Below are 18,408 nucleotides of genomic sequence, written 5' to 3'. Positions count from 1 at the left end.
CCTAGGGTGGGGTCACTGACCGTGAGGTATCTGTCCAGGGCCTGGCTCACCGAGCCTCCAGGCTCCAGGTCCAGGGACAGGTTGGTGAAGACCTCCATGGACGAGGACTGGCCCTCACATCTAACACAGGAGGACATACGGGAGACACTGATGAAGACTGCTGGCCAAGAGCAGGATACACTGCTGCTGGGGCCGACGTCCTCCCTACATCAAGGCCTCCATATCGTTAACCACTAAGGGGAGGACCAAGACCTACAGGGAGGACAAGACCTACAGGGAGGACAAGACCTACAGGGAGGACCAAGACCTACAGGGAGGACAAGACCTACAGGGAGGACAAGACCTACAGGGAGGACCAAGACCTACAGGGAGGACAATACCTACAGGGAGGACAAGACCTACAGGGAGGACAAGACCTACAGGGAGGACAAGACCTACAGGGAGGACCAAGACCTACAGGGAGGACCAAGACCTACAGGGAGGACCAAGACCTACAGGGAGGACCAAGACCTCCAGGGAGGACCAAGACCTACAGGGAGGACAAGACCTACAGGGAGGACCAAGACCTACAGGGAGGACAAGACCTACAGGGAGGACAAGACCTACAGGGAGGACCAAGACCTACAGGAAGACCAAGACCTACAGGAAGACCAAGACCTACAGGGAGGACAAGACCTACAGGGAGGACAAAACCTGCAGGGAGGACAAAACCTACAGGGAGGACCAAGACCTACAGGGAGGACAAGACCTACAGGGAGGACCAAGACCTCCAGGGAGGACCAAGACCTACAGGGAGGACAAAACCTAAAGGGAGGACCAAGACCTACAGGGAGGACTATAGAAACCAATTACGTAATAACGGTCAATAACATAATAATTTAAATGTAATAAAGCAATAATGTAATAACTTGCTAATAATGTCATAAAGGTGTTGAGCCAATCACGTGATAACTTTTTGCCAATAGTGTAATAACTTATTACGTTATTGGCTGGTTATTTGGTTGTTGGCCTTACATAAAAAAAATCCTTTGAAAATGTAATACCTGAGCCAATAATGTAATAACTGAGTACATAGGGCTAGTGGTAATGGTGTGTTTACATGACTATGCCATCCACTATGCCTACACAAACTACTACACAAAACTACACAAAAAATGACAGTTTGGTGAAATTGTCTTTATGGAATTTACTGATTTATTTTTTATGAAGAACCGCATGGCTGTGCATCTGTGGATAAACTTGTGCATTAAATTAGTTTAGTAGCAGCATCTAGACTAGAGCATATGCATCAGACAAACATTCAGGTTATGATCATTGGTGAATGAAGCAGTATGAATATGATATATGATAATATTGAATGGGGGGCTGCAGCCATATTTATATATTATTACATTATCGGCTCAGTTATTACATTTTCAGCCAAATCTGCAAGCGATCTAATGTCGCTCTGCAGATCAGGCTGGCAGAAAGCAGATCAGGCTGGCCCAAAGCTGTTTTGGCTGATTCAAGAATCCCAGAGTAAAAGTAAAGCCTTGTTTATGATACTTCATAAAGTGCTCTCTCTGCAGCCACGGAGAGCCCTCTCCATCCAGTGCCTTACCCCTTGCAGGTCCTGGTTCTCAACATGTTGAAGAGCAGGTGAGCCTCCACGGGGCAGGAGTAGGTCCTTCCCAGCATGCCCAGAGCGGCTGGCTTTAGCAGGAGGGACAGACCCCTCAACTGGTCCAGCACAGCGGTCAGGAACTCATGGGCGTCCTACACACACAAACACGCAGGCATACACATACACACACATGTTGAACCAAACCACACAAATAATAAAGAAGTTGTTTGGTATATATGGAGAGGGGGGGGAACTCACTTTTTGTCCACCGTCCTGGAACTCTGGGGACTGCAGCGAAACCCTCTTCTTAAACGAACTCAGCACTGCCATCTTGTGGCCATTGTTGTCGGAGCAACGTGATGTCCCGATGGCCACAAACTCCCTGGGGGGAAGAAAGTACGTAAGTAAGTGTGTGTGAATGTGTGCTAATGTGTGTGTGCTAATGTGTGTGTGTGTGTGTGTGTGTGTGTGTGTGTGTGTGTGTGTGTGTGTGTGTGTGTGTGTGTGTGTGTGTGTGTGTGTGTGTGTGTGTGTGTGTGTGTGTGTGTGTGTGTGTGTGTGTATGTGGCGTTTGTGTGTACATGTGTGTGTGTGTGTGTCGTGTGTGTGTGTCTGTGTCTGTGTGTCTGTGTGTCTGTGTGTGTGTGTGTGTGTGTGTGTGTGTGTGTGTGTGTGTGTGTGTGTGTGTGTGTGTGTGTGTGTGTGTGTGTGTGTGTGTGTGTGTGTGTGCTTGTTTGTGTGTTTGCCAGTGTGTGTACCTGAGCAGCTGTGCAGAGGGGGCTAAACTCCAAGCCCACTGCGTCTGCTCCATCTCCTGACTGAAGACCCTCACGGTCAGGAGACTCTGCAGGGTGGAGTTTAAATAGCAGCTCTGTGCCAGGTTGGGGAGCCTGAGAACACACACACACAACAACAGGTTGCAAGGCTTCACCTCACTACTGTACGAGCCACCAGGAGCCAGGAAGGAAGTACTTTGTCTATCGTTGCTTTGGTATTCATATTAAAGTATTAGTATTTTTGTAATAAGACCGCATTTGAACATTCATTAGATGAAGATAAATCTTCACCTTATCTTTCAGTGTCATGTTTCTTCTTTTAAAGTGTAACTCTAACACGCATTCATATGGATAATATATCAATATGGAGCCACAATCACCATCTAGTGGATATCAGCGGTAGTGCAGTTGTACCGGCTGCCGGTCTGTTTACTGAATGACCTCCCTGGTGTGGATGCTACTGGTGTGTCTACTGAGGGTTGGTGTGTATGAGCCCGTCATCCAGCACTCACCCCAGGAAGCCCAGCTGCTGCTCTGTGAGGCGAGGGGGGGCGGTCTGCCTGGTGAGGAGGCCCCCAGACTGGGATGACGGCCCCCGGACGAGGGCCCTGTCTACGGAGGGTCCGGCCTGCACCCCGTCACACTGACTGTCCAACCAAGGGGTCCGGGCCTCCCTATGGGTTCAGACATACATATATAGTTACTGTTTAGTCACTTTATTAGGGGAATTTTAATCCAATGCAGTTTACGGGGAGGTTTTTCTGGATACATTAATAAGCAGGTACGGTTTAGGGCAGCTTGCCCAAGGATGCTTAAAGGTACTGTGGACATTGGGGTTCAAACCCTGCCTGCTGGGAGTCCAACATCCTCACCACTAGAACACTGTACCCCCCTCCCAATGTGGTACCTTATAGCAGATCAAGAGGCTTTTCAAAGTTCATTACATTCAGATGTCATTTAACAACGCTAGTTTCGATTTGGAGAACGGTATCCATGTGGAGATCTACGATTAGACCCGAGGTCACCGGAGGTCACCAGAGGTCACCAGGGGTCACCTGGGGTGCTCTCCTCCTGTACCTACCTCAGGGCAGCAGCTCTATCCTCCTGGAGCTGCCCTGCCTCGGTGGGGGAGGCCGGCCTGGAGCCCTGGCCCGTGGCTGGGCCGACCTGGGCCACCTCGGAGGGGGGGGGCGTCGGTCTAGTGACTTCACTAGTAGGGTCAAAAACAACACACACACACACACACACACACACACACACACACACACACACACACACACACACAGACCCAAACACATGTTCAAAAAAATGTACCATCACAATTCCTGCGCTTAAGACAGAAAAATATATAAAGATATTAAAATAGAAGTGAAAGATAAAGGTCCTAGAATATCAAAATAATATTAATGTACACAAAATGTGCATTAAATGCACGTTATGAATAAACTTCATAAATACACAAATAAATAGGTGACTGTCCATGTGAACATGCATGTTAGGTCCAGCAGTAGTGGGGATAGGCCTCGTGTGTGTAAATGATCAGTTATTTAAAGTATCACCTGAGCTGCTGACCAAACAGGGCAGCGCCTCCGGTCAACTTCTGCTCCTGTTTTCGCTGTTGCCAGTAATACGGTAGATAAAGGAAAAAGAGATTTCAGTTACACAAGACATAGAGAATAGATCTTCTAACATATGAATTTGAGATTCAACTATATAAGCTGAAGTAAATAGTTTGATATGGGCTATGGCTATACAGCTTGAATAAATAAAGCCTACTTTGGGGACACTTTAATCCAAAGGAGGACGACTACAGACTACGATCCTCCAGTAAGACCTCTCAGTGCAGTAGAGTGAGACCAACCTTGGGGAGGCCAAAACGCCGTAGCCACCCCCAGCGGGGCCTGGACCTCTGGGGGTGGAGCCTGCTCTCGGGGGGCGGAGCTGGGTCTGAGTGGGTGGAGGGGTCGGAGCCCGGAGGGTCCCGGTGGTCCTCACTGCTGATGCTCAGCGTGTCGACGCTGCAGAGAGTCACAGAGAGGCCCTGGCCCTCTGTGGGCCGTGTCGGGTCGACCTGCTCCGCTGCAGGACTCGCCTGGTATCGCTGTTGAGAGGAGGAACACCACAGAACAATGATCACACAGTACAGTAATATATATTATAGAAGTACAGAAGTATTTGTACATGCAGATTGGATTTTCTTCAAAGGAAAGCAACAAGATCCTCTGGAATTCCAACAGCCGTTGAAACTCATGTACTGGTTTCATCGGGTGGGTCTCACGTACCTGAGGTGCGATGCAGGGCCAGCAACACAGGCTTGCTAAGAAATTCATTCTCGCACGATAATAATTTAGCAATGCTGAATTATTATCATCCAATCTCTCTGCTCGTCCAACTTGAACTGCCTCAAGTGGAACATGAGGCTGGTTGCCAGGGCTGCCTTGGAATGGGCCTTCTTATGACATCATAGAGCCGCTGAAGCACCGATGTATCGGGGCATTCTATCATGTGTGTGTGACTCTGTTTTACTTTAGCTTTATTAAATAAGCTTTGTTAATCCTTTTTAAATACATACAGGGATTCTAACCCGTGTGGGAATCAAACCCCTGACCCTGGAAGTGTCCATCGCTCCTGATGGAGTCCTGAGATAAACCTCATGTGTTCCGATATACTGGGATGTGATTCATAATCATACGTGTGGTTCATGTGAATTGACCAGAAACTAATTGCACTGCTGTGATGTGATTGGAGGATATTAGCAATATATTTAATGAGCCATCTTATGAGTTAAACCTACGCAAAAATACGCATATAATTTCACTGTGGAACAATTGAGATAGCATCAATGTGATTAAAGATGGACTTTGGTTTCCCTCCTCTGTCAGCTGCCACTTGGAGGTTCATCCTGAACTGCTTCAGGACTCACTGGCCATGCAGAGAGGTCATAAGTCTGTCCCCTCCTAATTGTTGTATGTTGTACTTCCTGGCACTTAATGCATGCATTAATTGGATGTCATATTTAGTTAAAGTAGGCTACTTAGATGTAGCATCTTATCATAGCTATCTATGTTGAACACGGGGAATGGATTAACCTAGTGGTTGCTGGTGCTTTGCACTTGGTTCTATAAACATCCTTATTGTACCTACAGTGATGTATTGTTTCACTTTCTTATGACAAATGTACTTAGTAAAAGTCGCTTTGGATAAAAGCGTCCTAAATGTAAATGTAAGAGACGCATTTCCCTCAAATTAACATGAGTAGTCGCATTTGTACATAAATGGGCTTCTCTTAATTAGACCAAACACAAGGCCAGCATAACATGCTAGCACCACTCTCTGTGAACAGGTCAAGTTATTCATTCCCTTGTGTCATTACACGGCACTTCTTAATACTGTGGAATGCTCCATTCACTTGATTGGGCCTTCCCGACTTCCCATTGACCACTGTCAAGGATAGGGGATTTTTTGCCTTTGATTCACGTCTTTCGTATCACTCCTGAAGTAGTTAGGTAACCCAAGCCAAGCGTATTTCGGTTGCTAAGCGACGCACCGAAATGTGTGACCCCAGGGCACTGTTGTACATTTTCTGCAACATGCACGTGTGCATTTTAACAAAAACATAAATAAAACGTAAGATATGGGGTGTTTCTAGGTTTCATTAACATCCGGGTCTTAGCCCAGACGGAAAATGAAATGCCAAAATTATTTCTATGCTTTATTTTGCATTTTTTCGTAATGCTTCACCTAAATAAACAAAATGCGCTGTTTATTATAGCTTAAAATAGCTACCTGACTGCTGTGCTGCTTATCCCCAAATGTCTAAAGTTCCATTCAAGTTATTTCAGAGTAAAATGAATACAAGTGAGACACTTTACACACACATCTGACTGGGGATAGGATAGGTTGATTCACTTGAGGTGGTAAAAAGGTTATGTTTTTAAACTGTTTACTCTCTTGCCAGAAGGACTATCTAGACTAGGCTAGTACTTATACATTTTTTTACTTTCATTTTAACCCAAAAATTATATTTTGGGCTAATTAAACACAGGGTCTGTGATTAGGATGTCTGGGTTCAGGGTCTGCGTTCAGGGCCTAATCGACCAGGTAAACACGCGTCCTGCCGTCTTCCGAGCTCCAGGAAACACACCAAGTAGGCTACCAGGTGGTTAATATTTAGCTCAGACGTCGTTCACTCAATACATTCATGATCCAAAATCTGACCGCAGCTGACCTCAGATATGGTGAACTGGGCTTTTATTTCTTTCACTTCATATGTTTCGACCAATCCTGTGGCTGGAGGCAGAGTTATTTGCAGACAAACTAGACCAGCCCATGAACATTGTAAAATGTAAATACACAGACATTCCTGTATAATTAAGGTGTCTGACAGCTCCCTCTGCTGGACAACAGTCTCACACCAAACTACATTTTCCGTTTGAACCAACGTAGTACATTAATGTGAGACGGGTTGGTGGATTGAACGTGTTGTAGTAGCAGAGAACGGCCTGCGGGGTAGTGTGTACATTGTTAAATACATGAATAGGCTTGAATTTAGTAGTAATATGGAGGTTTCATATTTTTACAAAATGGATTAATTGAACATTACTGAATAACAATCATGTATATTAAATGTATTGCAGGAATTTAGCTTGACATTAACCAAGTTAAAGGACAATTAAATGAACCGCAACAAACATGTAGAAGTCAATGTGGGATTTTAATATATAAACAAAAACACATGACAATAGTTTAGTACACTTTTGTAAAGGAAAGTAGACATTTTCATTTTCCCAAATGAATCTTTTCAAAATGTCACCACCATTCCGAAAGCAAGTGAAGAGGTTTGTGTAAAAGCAGTCCTCCCTGACCAGCTCTGTCCCTGACTCTAAACCCTGACTCTCAACCCTAACTCTGAACCCTCTGAGGGCAGGAAGGCGCGCCTTCAGTGTAAAGGTTTGAACCAGAAGGAAGAAAAGAGGAAGCAGTAGAGAGTAGTGAAGTAGTGAGGTTAGTGACAGATGTGAGGGAAAGGCGTGTGGAAGCACACGGTTACATGTTGGGTCAAGAAGATCACTCCCACTGGAGGTCAGACAGTCCTGGTTGTCCTCAGGATTTGCTTTCCAGATGTACGGCTTCTCCATCAGTCCTCCAGATTCCTGGTCTGGTTACAAACGTAATTTGTCTCTAATGTAAGTTAACAAACACAGTAGTAATTTGTCTCCAATATCAGGTAACAAACCCAGTAGTAGTTGGGCTCTAATGTAAGGTCACAAACACAGGAGTAGTTGGGCTCTAATGGCGCGTAACAAAGTAGCAGCTCTAGTTTGTCTGGTAAACAAACACAGTAGTATGCCGTAACTTGTACTGGACAAACTAATCCTGCGTTACAACAAGTCCACTCTGTTCATTTTATGCAAACTTACGAGGATCCTGGTTGGTGGAGTGATGTCGTCCTCCAGAGTCTTGGCTCCTCCATCAGCTCTCCTCAGCCAGAGTCCTGGTCTGGAACAAACAGCCCGAGTCCGGCCCTAAAGTCTGGTAACAAACATGTAGTTTGTCTTATTTTTAAGCCCTTTATTTCCAGTATTTCCGTTCTAGTATGAAAACACAGCGGTAGTTGGTTAATGCATGTCAAAGTAACAGCTGTATTTTGCCCTTTAAGTCAACCATGTAAGTAAATACAAACTTACGAGGAATCCTTGTTGGTCGATTCCTAGTCGTCCTCCAGCGTCTCAGCTCCTCCAGCAGCTCCCCTCAGACAGAGTCCTGGTCCGGAACAAACATCGGATGTCTTGCTTCAACATGTGGTAAAACAGATGTAGTCGTCTGGTATATATGGTACAAACGCCGGTAGTTTGTGGTAGCAGTATTCTACGAGAAGTGGCAGTCAGTGTGATGATCACTTCAGAGTCAGGCTCCATCTACCCCACGACAGACGTCCTTCACCAGGCAGGGCCTCCACCAGCTCCTCCACCAGGCAGGGCCTTCAGCACGGCTCCTCCATCAGCTGGTCTGGTTACAAACACAGTTGGTCTCAGCAGTAAATCACCTGGGGACGCAACACACCCCACCTCCTGCATCTGAGGTTCACTTTTAAAATGGAAGACTAATTTAAACACTTCAATTAGACAACGTCTGCAGATTGTCACGTTCAGCAATTCATCCACTACGGTCGTAGCAGCACTAGCAACAATAATGGGTCATATGACTCTTGCATAACCCCCATATGAATTAATTCAAATCACAGCTTTGCACAGATTTAAAGTCATAAGATGATCAAAACCAGAACTAAACTACCGTGGATTTTAGTGTTTCAGATGAGCTTGGTGACGGTTACCCTCTGGTCCGGTGCTGCAGGCCGCTGGTCTCCAGCCTCAGTCTCCGGTCCACCCTGGCACCACAAGCCTCCGGACCCCAGCCTCTCAGCCTCGCATTTCAGATACAGCAGCAGGGTTATATCAGAATTTGCCCAAAAATAACTCAATTGACTCATCTGAAACCGAGTTACAATTAATTGAACTATTATTTTATAACTCAAGGCTAGAAAGGACTTGAGACCAGACATGAGCATCCCGTTTTTGGGAATGAAGACAGAGCAGTCCACAAGTTTAAAGAAGTGGTTCAGGCCATGCATTGAAACTGACCTGAGAAGACTCTACTCACACACCAGTGCACTGACCTGTTCTGGAGGACTTCTGACAGGAGGTGAAGGTCTGGCTCTGGGTGAGGAGGTGGAGGTCTTGCTCTGGGTGAGGAGGTGGAGGTCTTGCTCTGGGTGAGGAGGTGGAGGTCTTGCTCTGGGTGAGGAGGTGGAGGCAGACACCATGGTACAAACTACATGTTACCTTTTTAACCTTGTACAGTTCTAGAGTATCTTCTACTGTAACATATGGGAATGAAGGCCAATATTTTAGCTTTGATATTATCCAGTTGGTAAATCTGCACCAAAGTCTTTGTTTAACGTCATTCCATTGGGTAGGGTTTATCTTCTGTGGCAATTAATGACAGCAGATATTTAGAACGTACAAAAGCTGAAGTAACAAAGAACAGTAAGCAATATCGATATTAAATCAAATATACTCAGCCATATTCAGGTGCTGGGTTCCTTTGAAGAAATGTCAAATTGTCTTCCACCTTGTAATGATTTTCAGCCTTCACTGATGTCAAAAATGGGGCCGCAAGTAGAACGCCGTTTTGTACGCAGCGAGAGTCCCGTCACCGTGGTTAAAAGTACGGCGCAACCATCGGAAATTATCAACACTGTATTGTACGACTTACTTGTCAGTATGTATTTAATATCAAATTTAAGTTGTTTAAGATAAGGGGCAACAATTCCCAATGGAAACCGACTGAAAAATAGTTTCCGTTGGCAACGGCTCGAGGTTACTCAAATACAATCCAGAACGTTCAGCCAGATTCCCTCAGGGGACTCCTGACCAACTAACTGCCAGGTGGTTTCTAATGGTTGTCAAGACTACAACGTTCTATGCTAACCATTGGGACTAAATCAAGTGACGGCACTCAGAACCTTCCACGGCGGGAAGCACAAACCGTCCGACTGGAATCCGAACATTCCGGCCGGAACCAACCAAAGAAAAAACAGAACCAGCTCCTCACCTTGAGCTGAACGGAGGAAGATCCTGAAGTCCAGCGATGGTCTACATTAAAACACAGCCAACAGACTTACCTTGACGAGATCTGTTTGTTGCTGTTGGTCATTACTACCATTCAGTGTACCTTTACATTATTATGCACCCAGTGTGTACATGTTATATCACTCAAAACCGTACGAAGAACCAAACTACCATGTACGTCCCACAACAACTTTAAACCTCAAATCCTTGCCTAAGAACAATGGAATCATTCACTACAAAACAGTGTCTCCATTTTACAATTATCTAGATTATTCAGGGTACAAACCATACAGAGCAAATCTAACCGTTGAACTCACAGAGAGCCGACCATAGCCCTGCAACGTCACCTTGACCGCCTCATCACCAACAGCAAATCATGCAAGCCAGCCAACACATGTACAGGTCCAGTGAGAAGTGGGCATCTGAGCGAAAGGACTGCTCATAATAAATAGAAGCCCAATTCCTGAACTATCCAACCATCTTCATGGTTTAAAGATTTACAGACTTGACATGCCATTGTGTTCTAATCACCTTTGTCTGCTCCCTTGTTACTTATAAAACTCTACATCTCCATCACTAGAATGTAGCATCCTACTCATGGGGGGGTGGTCTGAGTGAGCAGAGATGCATGCAGGGATACAGTGCCGTCTGAAGTCTTCAGTTCTATAGACACGCCCCTCAGGAGAAACCAAATGTGTGAGAATCTGTCGTGACATCAATTACATGAGCTGGAATATCCTTCAAGATGGCGCCAGGATTCTCAGAGGAGAAAGGCCAAGAGTAAGATGTGAGGGTTCTTCCTCTCAGCCAGTGGAACACAACAACGGTCCTCATCAGAGTACCATGGAACACTTTGAAACATTCTCCTTTTTACAGCTTGAAGCCCCAGTGAAGGTTTCCTGACCTCAGCTGAAGAGCACAACTTCAGCTCGAAGAGCGCACGAGCTGGAGTTCCCGGACTGGTTCTGATTTAAGGGAACCAATCGTTCAGCTTGTCCGGTCCGAAACGAATACAGTTCAGCCTGAGAAGACGTGCAACTGAGAGCAAGACAAGATCCACAAGGCTCTCCATCAATCCAGCAAGGTAGGAAGAGCCGTCTCATTACAGGTCTGAAGGTTACCTTGAATATCCATTTAGGTCCCTTTCCAACGTCAGACTCTCCTTGTGAATGCCTTTAGGTGTCCATCCTCCATTGATCCTGATTGGTGTAGTCCTAGTTTCAAGTCACTGATCTGAACACGCCGCTTGCATCCTTTTACACTTGATCTGGATACTCTCCTTCCTGCCCAGTGTGTTGAATATCGCTCCTGGGCGTCGCTCAGGGCTCTTCAGGTCTACTGGAGGCCCTTAAGTAAACGTGTGGCCGTCCATCAGGTATGATTTATTTGACCATTCCAATATCCCAAGCCAATCACAAAGACCCCCGTATGAACATTATCACTGTCAAAGCAAGCCAGACACACACATAGAACCCAGGACAGGCACGTAGAACCCCAAGCCAGGTGTGAGTGGGAGACACATACACAGTAGAACCCTAGCGATGCTCACAAATCATCCATCTCATGTCAAACCCAAACACACACACCACTGAGCCATAAAAGGCCAAACAATCATGCAGGGTAAAAACCTCATGCCAAATAACATTTCATCACCCCCCCCAGCTCTCCTGCCAGGGCACCCAGAACAGAACAACCAATGTTCCGGGGATTCTGCACAGATTCAAAAGGTTGAGTCCTGTTTGGCTGCTGTGAAGGGCTGGATGTCACAAAACTTCCTACAGCTTAATACTGGGAAGACAGAGCTGATGATTATCGGCTCGAAGCGGGACCGGGAAAAGTTTGAGGATGTCTCTGTGGTTGGATGGCTTCGCCATCCCACAGAGTGCATCCGTCAGAAATCTTGGTGTCTTGTTTGACCCTCAACTATGCTTTGATCAGCATATAAGAAGTATAACTAGAATTGCCTTTTTCCATTTGAGAAACATTGCAAGAATCAGATCAATGTTATCTGTAGTGGATGCAGAGACACTGATTCATGCGTTTGTCTCGTCAAGACTGGACTATTGCAATGCACTGTTCTCGGGATTACCGAACTCTACTACAAAGAGTCTACAGCTGGTACACAATGCGGCAGCTAGATTGCTGACCAGAACGAGAAAGTTTGATCATATTACACCTATTCTCGCCTCTTTACATTGGCTACCAATAACTTTCAGATCAGACTTTAAGGTGCTATTGCTAACCTATAAAGCCTTGCATGGACTATCTCCATTGTACCTGAAGGACCTGATTATTCCTTATAGTCCTTCTCGGTCTCTCCGGTCTTCGGGAGCCGGCCTTCTTTCATTGCCGAAGGTTAAAAAGAAATCGGCTGGACAGAGAGCATTTGCCTATCGAGCCCCCTTTTTATGGAATAGGCTGCCATCAGCGATCAGGGAAGCTGACTCTGTGGAGCTATTCAAAGGTAAGCTTAAAACACACCTCTACAATCTTTAATTTGGAGTGTGAAAACAACAGATGCGTAGTGAAGACTACTCTGTTTGCTTGTGCTTTTCTTATTACATTATACATTCCCACTATGTACTTTTCCGTTCTAATTCACTATTCTGTCAGTTGTAGCGTGCTGCGGGTGCTGGACTGGATGCCTGGACTCTCCTCATGGATAACCGGCCAGAACCCCATCACCATTTTAATATGATGTACATGTTTGTATGCCATTTGTGGCACCCATTGCACTCCTGACCATCCCTGGAAGAAGGGATCCCCTACACTGCGTTTCTTCTCAAGATTTCTTCCTTGCTGATTCAAGGGAGTTTTTTCTTGCCCGTGTGGGGGCATGGGTAAAGGGGGGTGTCACAAATATTTGGCCTGTTAAGCCCTTTGAGACTGTAATGGTGATTAAGGGCTATACAAATAAAATTGAATTGAATTGAAATTGAATGTCTCCAGAGACGATTACTTATGTGCCACATTCTTCAGTTGCGTCACACGTTGGTGATGGATTATGCTTGGCGTCTCCAAAATATGTCCCAGGTTGATTCAACGTCTCTGAAGTCATGTCTTTGTAGTCCAGTGGTTTCCTGAATGAGGGGCCTTCACAGATGCACACGGTGCAGCTTTAGTCAGCCTGAGGACAGGAAGGAGGTCATCTGTTCAGAAGACCACACAGTGGAGGGGGGTGGCTCTTGAGGAGCAGGATCCATCTGGGGATGGCCCCAAATAAGACCTTCATGGAAATGAAACCGTTCCTGAGGAGTCACGATGCCTGGAGGGGACTGTTGAATGTGTTCCATGGTTCTCTGTGTCAGACTGAAGTTGTGTTTTAGTCGTTGAGATGAGGAGCCCCCTCATCTCCCCCTGGTGTTTCTCCTTCGGAATCCCCGAGTCCATTTTAAAGAACATTCCAGTCCATGTAACTGACGTCACGACATTTTCTCAAACACTTGGTTTCCCCTGAGGGGGCGTGTCTACGGACCTGTAGACTTCAGACAGCTCTGTATCCCAGTATGCACCTCCGCTCACTCAGACGACACCCTCATCAGTAACGCAACACAAGTGATGAAGATGCAGAGCTCAGGAGAGTAGAATGAAAGAAGACTGAAGATATCAGAACCCAACCCATTACTCCAGCTTACAACAACAACGTGGAGCCTAACCATTTTAACAAATCATTAAAACCAACATAAACCAAACACCTAAGAAACCCATGAACCAATAAAACATCCTTACTACTCAGATCAACCTTCAGGTAACAGGTTAACTCACCAGGAAGCCAAAATACATCAATGTGCCCAAGAGTAATGAGAAATTAATGACTTAGTTTGCAGTTCATCTTCATGGTTAAGTTGGGATACTCCCAGAACTGCAGTTAAATATCCATGATAGACCTTTGAAGGAAGGAACAGTTTAATCATGGTCCAAATTTCAAATGATTTATATTCAACATACACGTCACATCAGTTGTGCTTTGCCACACAATTCTACTCACATCAGGTTCAGATGAGATGCTCCTCTTTACTTCAAAAAGTCTTTAACCTGTGAAACAGGGAGAGATGTTATATAAGTCACAGACCTCAACAAAACAGTACACACAAGTTCTGGTTTCTGGGAACACAACATACGTTGAGAGACGCTACACTGCCAAACAGTGGAGGACACCAACGTACTGTCCAGTTCCCTCTTAAGTGAAACGCACCAGATGCAACCAATTAACTAATTAAGAAAACCACTTGGCAGGCGAGCTGCGGCAGGTGAGCTATTAGTAAAACTCAACGCAGGTTCGGCGCCCTCTGGTCGCCTTGGTAACAGCGAGAGGCTATTTCAGCTCTGTCTTTGATCTTAAATGACCCCCCTCATTTTAATTAAAGGGATGAGTTTTATTTGACTGATTTAGATTCAAAACAAAAAAAGTCTTCATTCAAGTCACCTTACTGTGTCCTCGTGTGAGTGTGTGTGTGTGAGAAGGAAGCTTTCATCAAAGAGACCAGAGAGACTCATTCACTGGTTAAACTGGAGACATCGCCTACCACCACACACACAAACCAATACACCATATAGATTCACACCATATGCACGCACACACCACAGATACACACGATAGATACAAACCATATATATATATATACACACACGCACACACCATATATATATATATATATACACACGCACACACCATATAGATACACTCCATAAAGATAAACACACCAAATAGACACCAAAGATTAACTTAATATAGATACAAACTATATAGATACACCCCCCCCCATACACTCCATACAGTTCTGGTCACTAAATACTCCTCTCTTCTCCCCTCTACTTCTTTTCTCCTCCCGTCTCCCTTCCACGCATATCGCATTTTTATTGGCTCTACGCGAGAATAGATTTGGGTGGGGATTTCTAGGTTTCATAAACATCCGGGGCTTAGCCCAGAGGGAAAATGAAAATGCTGCACGCCAAATTTATGGGTACGCTTTATTGTGCATGCAAACTTTTTCATAATGCTTTATCTAAATAAACAAAATACGCAGTTTATTATATAAACTTATTGCAGAGTAAAATGAATACAAGCGAGGCAGACTGTCACACCCCGCCTCGGGTGAAGGTATTATGTAACCTTAATAAACCAGACTTTCAAACCCAAAGGATGGCAAGGCACACAGTTGCAAACCGTTTTTGAACAACATTTATTCCCCCAAAGTGTCAGATAAGTGCAAAACATACAGGAGGCCAACCACCAAATATCTGAAAATAGTAAAATAAAACCCTATTCATAACCAATTCCTAAATCAAATAATCAATCAAATATTCTCAATAATAAATCAAGCATATTGAAAATCAAATACCGGTACTTCAAATAATCAACATCTATAAAAAAAAAAAAAAAAGGCAAAATAAATAACCATTAAACTCAATCACTGAATGCATTTAACCATAATTTACAACATAATGGAATAATCACCTCAGTAGATATTCAGCATCTCGTGGAGAGCTGAGCATCCTGCTCAACACAGACAAACTCTTCTGGCAACAGCATACAGCAGACTGTCAGAAGGACAGCAGCTCACCCCTTTTATACCCCATGGCCCCTCCCACTAGACAGGCCCAATCAACAGCGGGATTATAATACTGTGGCATTTTGCAAATCAACCATGAATAAACTCAAATACAGCATGCATGTTAAAGTTCATTTCATCTTGTAGATCAGTGATTTTCACTAGTGCATTTCGGCTTGTCGCTCATTAATGTCCAATGTCAATGTCCAGTGTCCTCCTTTGACACAAGGGAAAATGGTTTGGCCCAAATTGGGCCAATCAGTTGCAGCAGGTGTTTCCTGACACCATATTTAAAGCCCTCAGCCCCGCCCTGTCTCTTTTAGTCTGCATTACAGAGCCATGGTGAGGGGGAAAGATTGTTTGTGAGTGTTTGTTGCTTGAATAAAGAGCTTGAATATACTGTATGCTTGAAGGTTTGCTGTTGATACACTATCCATCTATGCGCGCTATTGATAGGCAGTTAAACAGACAGGGACAGTGGTCAAACTGTCACACAGACCTTAAACATATACACATACACATACACATACACACACACACACACACACACACACACGCACAGATCTGACTGGGGATAGGATAGATTAATTCACTTGAGGTGGTAAGCAGGTTGTTGTTTATTCTCTTGCCAGAAGGACTATCTAGACTAGGCTACTTTTTTTTATTTTCGTATTCGGGGCTAATTAAGTAACATCCGAGGCTTTAGCCCCGAATAAAACAGCATAGGGACGCCACTGCATAAGATCTCCCCCCACCGGTGGGTCTTTCTTTTCTTGATACTAACATTAATTCTAAACAGCATTTTACACAGTAGCCTATAATAGGAAATGCTCAAAGGTATATCAGCATAATTTAACACTGACTGTAGCTTTTTATGGGTAAAGAAGCAACGGGGAAGGACCGTACTAAACGCCCTATCCATTGTATGGGTCTGTAAAGTGCTAATCAAATCAATCAAATGTATTTATTAAGCACCTTTAATTAAAAGGTAATTGGTTTGGGGGAGATCTTATGTTTTATGTATGTTTTTGTATGCCTACTGCAGAAAATATGTAACAGCGCCCCCTGGGGTCACACTTTTCGGGGGGTCGCAAAATTCGGTGCAACACCGGTCATTATCATGGTCATTATCGGGAAAATAAGCCCCTTCAGGGCGAAGCAAGACACCTTCGCTTCGCGTCGGTGTCCGGTTTGCCCTGTCGGGGGCTTATTTTCAAAATAATGACCGGCGTTCTATATATTATCCTATCCCTTGGCTTACATAATAACTGTTGAAGGCTGACGTAATTTGTCCCTATCTTTCTGGCCGTCAAACTTGAAAAGCCTCAAATTGAAGACGCGGGTCATCTTCTTAGGGCCTTCGTAAGAGATCATAGAGCCACCATTATATCGGTACTCCTAACGTCAAAAATTGTTCTTCTTAAAGTCAAGCTACTTCATTGTAATTTGCACAACACATCGTGTTCACATCAGGGACGGGGTGAACTATGCTCAGTGACGAATAGTGTGGAGTCGTAGAACAGTCCATAGCCCAAACTGTTATATTTTTGGTGGTATCGTGACCTATGGCAGCGATCTCTGCTGTCCAGTGACATCCAGACCTACTGTGTGCCCTCATCATATGTCACTACACAGAATAACACCATTAATAACTTAAATTTAGTCATATATTTGTTTTATAGAATTCCGTCAAGTCAGATATTTAATATGACCATAGTTTTTATTTTTTTATTTCATGAATAAGGTTATTTTATAAATATTGGCAGACTTCATAGAGGCAAACAAGGGTTTTACAGTATTTATTGCTTTTGAAAAAAGAAACATACTATTCACAACAGGTCATTGGTGGGCTATTAGGATAGCCTATCATACTACACCAACTGTTATGTTAGCATTAGTAATGTGTGTGGGTGAAGGGAAATCCAATTGTTCTTTATTTGTAATCTTGGCAACAAACATGGAACAGGTATTGAATACATTTGACAAAATAACCATGCCAACTTCACCCAGACTGTACACGGGGAACTGGGGAAATACAAATGCATCCAACTTTGTTAATTGAGGTAGAACTCAGTAACAATAATCATATAAAAATTAGGAGGTATGCAGGTTACCTTCATTTTGGATATTGATGGTTTGACCATCTATCGATCAAGGCTTTTTTCATGTCTACTACATTGTGGATGAATGCAGAGAAGGAAAAGTGATTAATTGGTGTTGGAAAAAACACTGTAAAGAATAGGGAATAATCAGAGACAGGGTGGGTTAAACTGACCAATTGCCTATTTTTTTAATTGTTTGTGCAGCAAATTTGTCACTTGTCAATCACTCGGGATAAAAGTGTCAGCAAAATGATTGAATCTACGGTTTCCTCTTATTGAACGACTCAGGACACAAAATACTTTGATGGTTTTATTGTTATTTTCAGCAGTTATCCATGCACCACACATACAATAATATATTCCACCAAGCTGCAGTGTCACGGAATTAATAAGGTAATATTGTGATAAACACGACTATATCCTTTTAATGTTCACTTCCTATACAAGGAGACTGACATACTTCAGGGAACCCGGGGACAACCGTTACCAATAACATCGACGGTGAATGGAAAACAATTCAAAAATCAAAACATGGACCTGGAAAGAGGGTTGCTGACACAGACATGGCAACCTTAAGCACGACCCATTGATCAAACGTCACACTGACATGTGTGCACACTCTGGTCTACCTTAGGACCGCTAGGGATGGCCGCGGTTACGTGGGCCCAGACTGAAGAACACATGCTAGTGCACACAACACACACACACACACACCCTGAGAGCGAAGCAAAGAGGGCTATAATG

General features: G+C 44.3%; 1 long non-coding RNA gene across 2 annotated transcripts; it reads right to left on the bottom strand.

Annotated features, from left to right (window-relative positions):
* Positions 1–7,098: 7,098 nt before the first annotated feature.
* On the bottom strand, positions 7,099–14,183 carry LOC130377062 (uncharacterized). Of its 2 annotated transcripts, none has more exons than XR_008894126.1 (6): positions 14,132–14,183; positions 8,714–14,045; positions 8,302–8,388; positions 8,067–8,142; positions 7,800–7,911; positions 7,099–7,560 (listed from the first exon to the last, which is right to left on the bottom strand). It is a non-coding gene; the product is annotated as an uncharacterized LOC130377062 (long non-coding RNA). The 2 variants fall into 2 exon arrangements; XR_008894125.1 differs by having other exon boundaries at positions 7,099–7,537.
* Between the last annotated feature and the right edge of the window lie 4,225 nt (positions 14,184–18,408).

This window comes from Gadus chalcogrammus, chromosome 23, assembly GCF_026213295.1.
Source record: "Gadus chalcogrammus isolate NIFS_2021 chromosome 23, NIFS_Gcha_1.0, whole genome shotgun sequence".
NCBI lineage: Eukaryota > Metazoa > Chordata > Actinopteri > Gadiformes > Gadidae > Gadus > Gadus chalcogrammus.
This window is presented reverse-complemented; position numbering and strand designations above follow the sequence as displayed.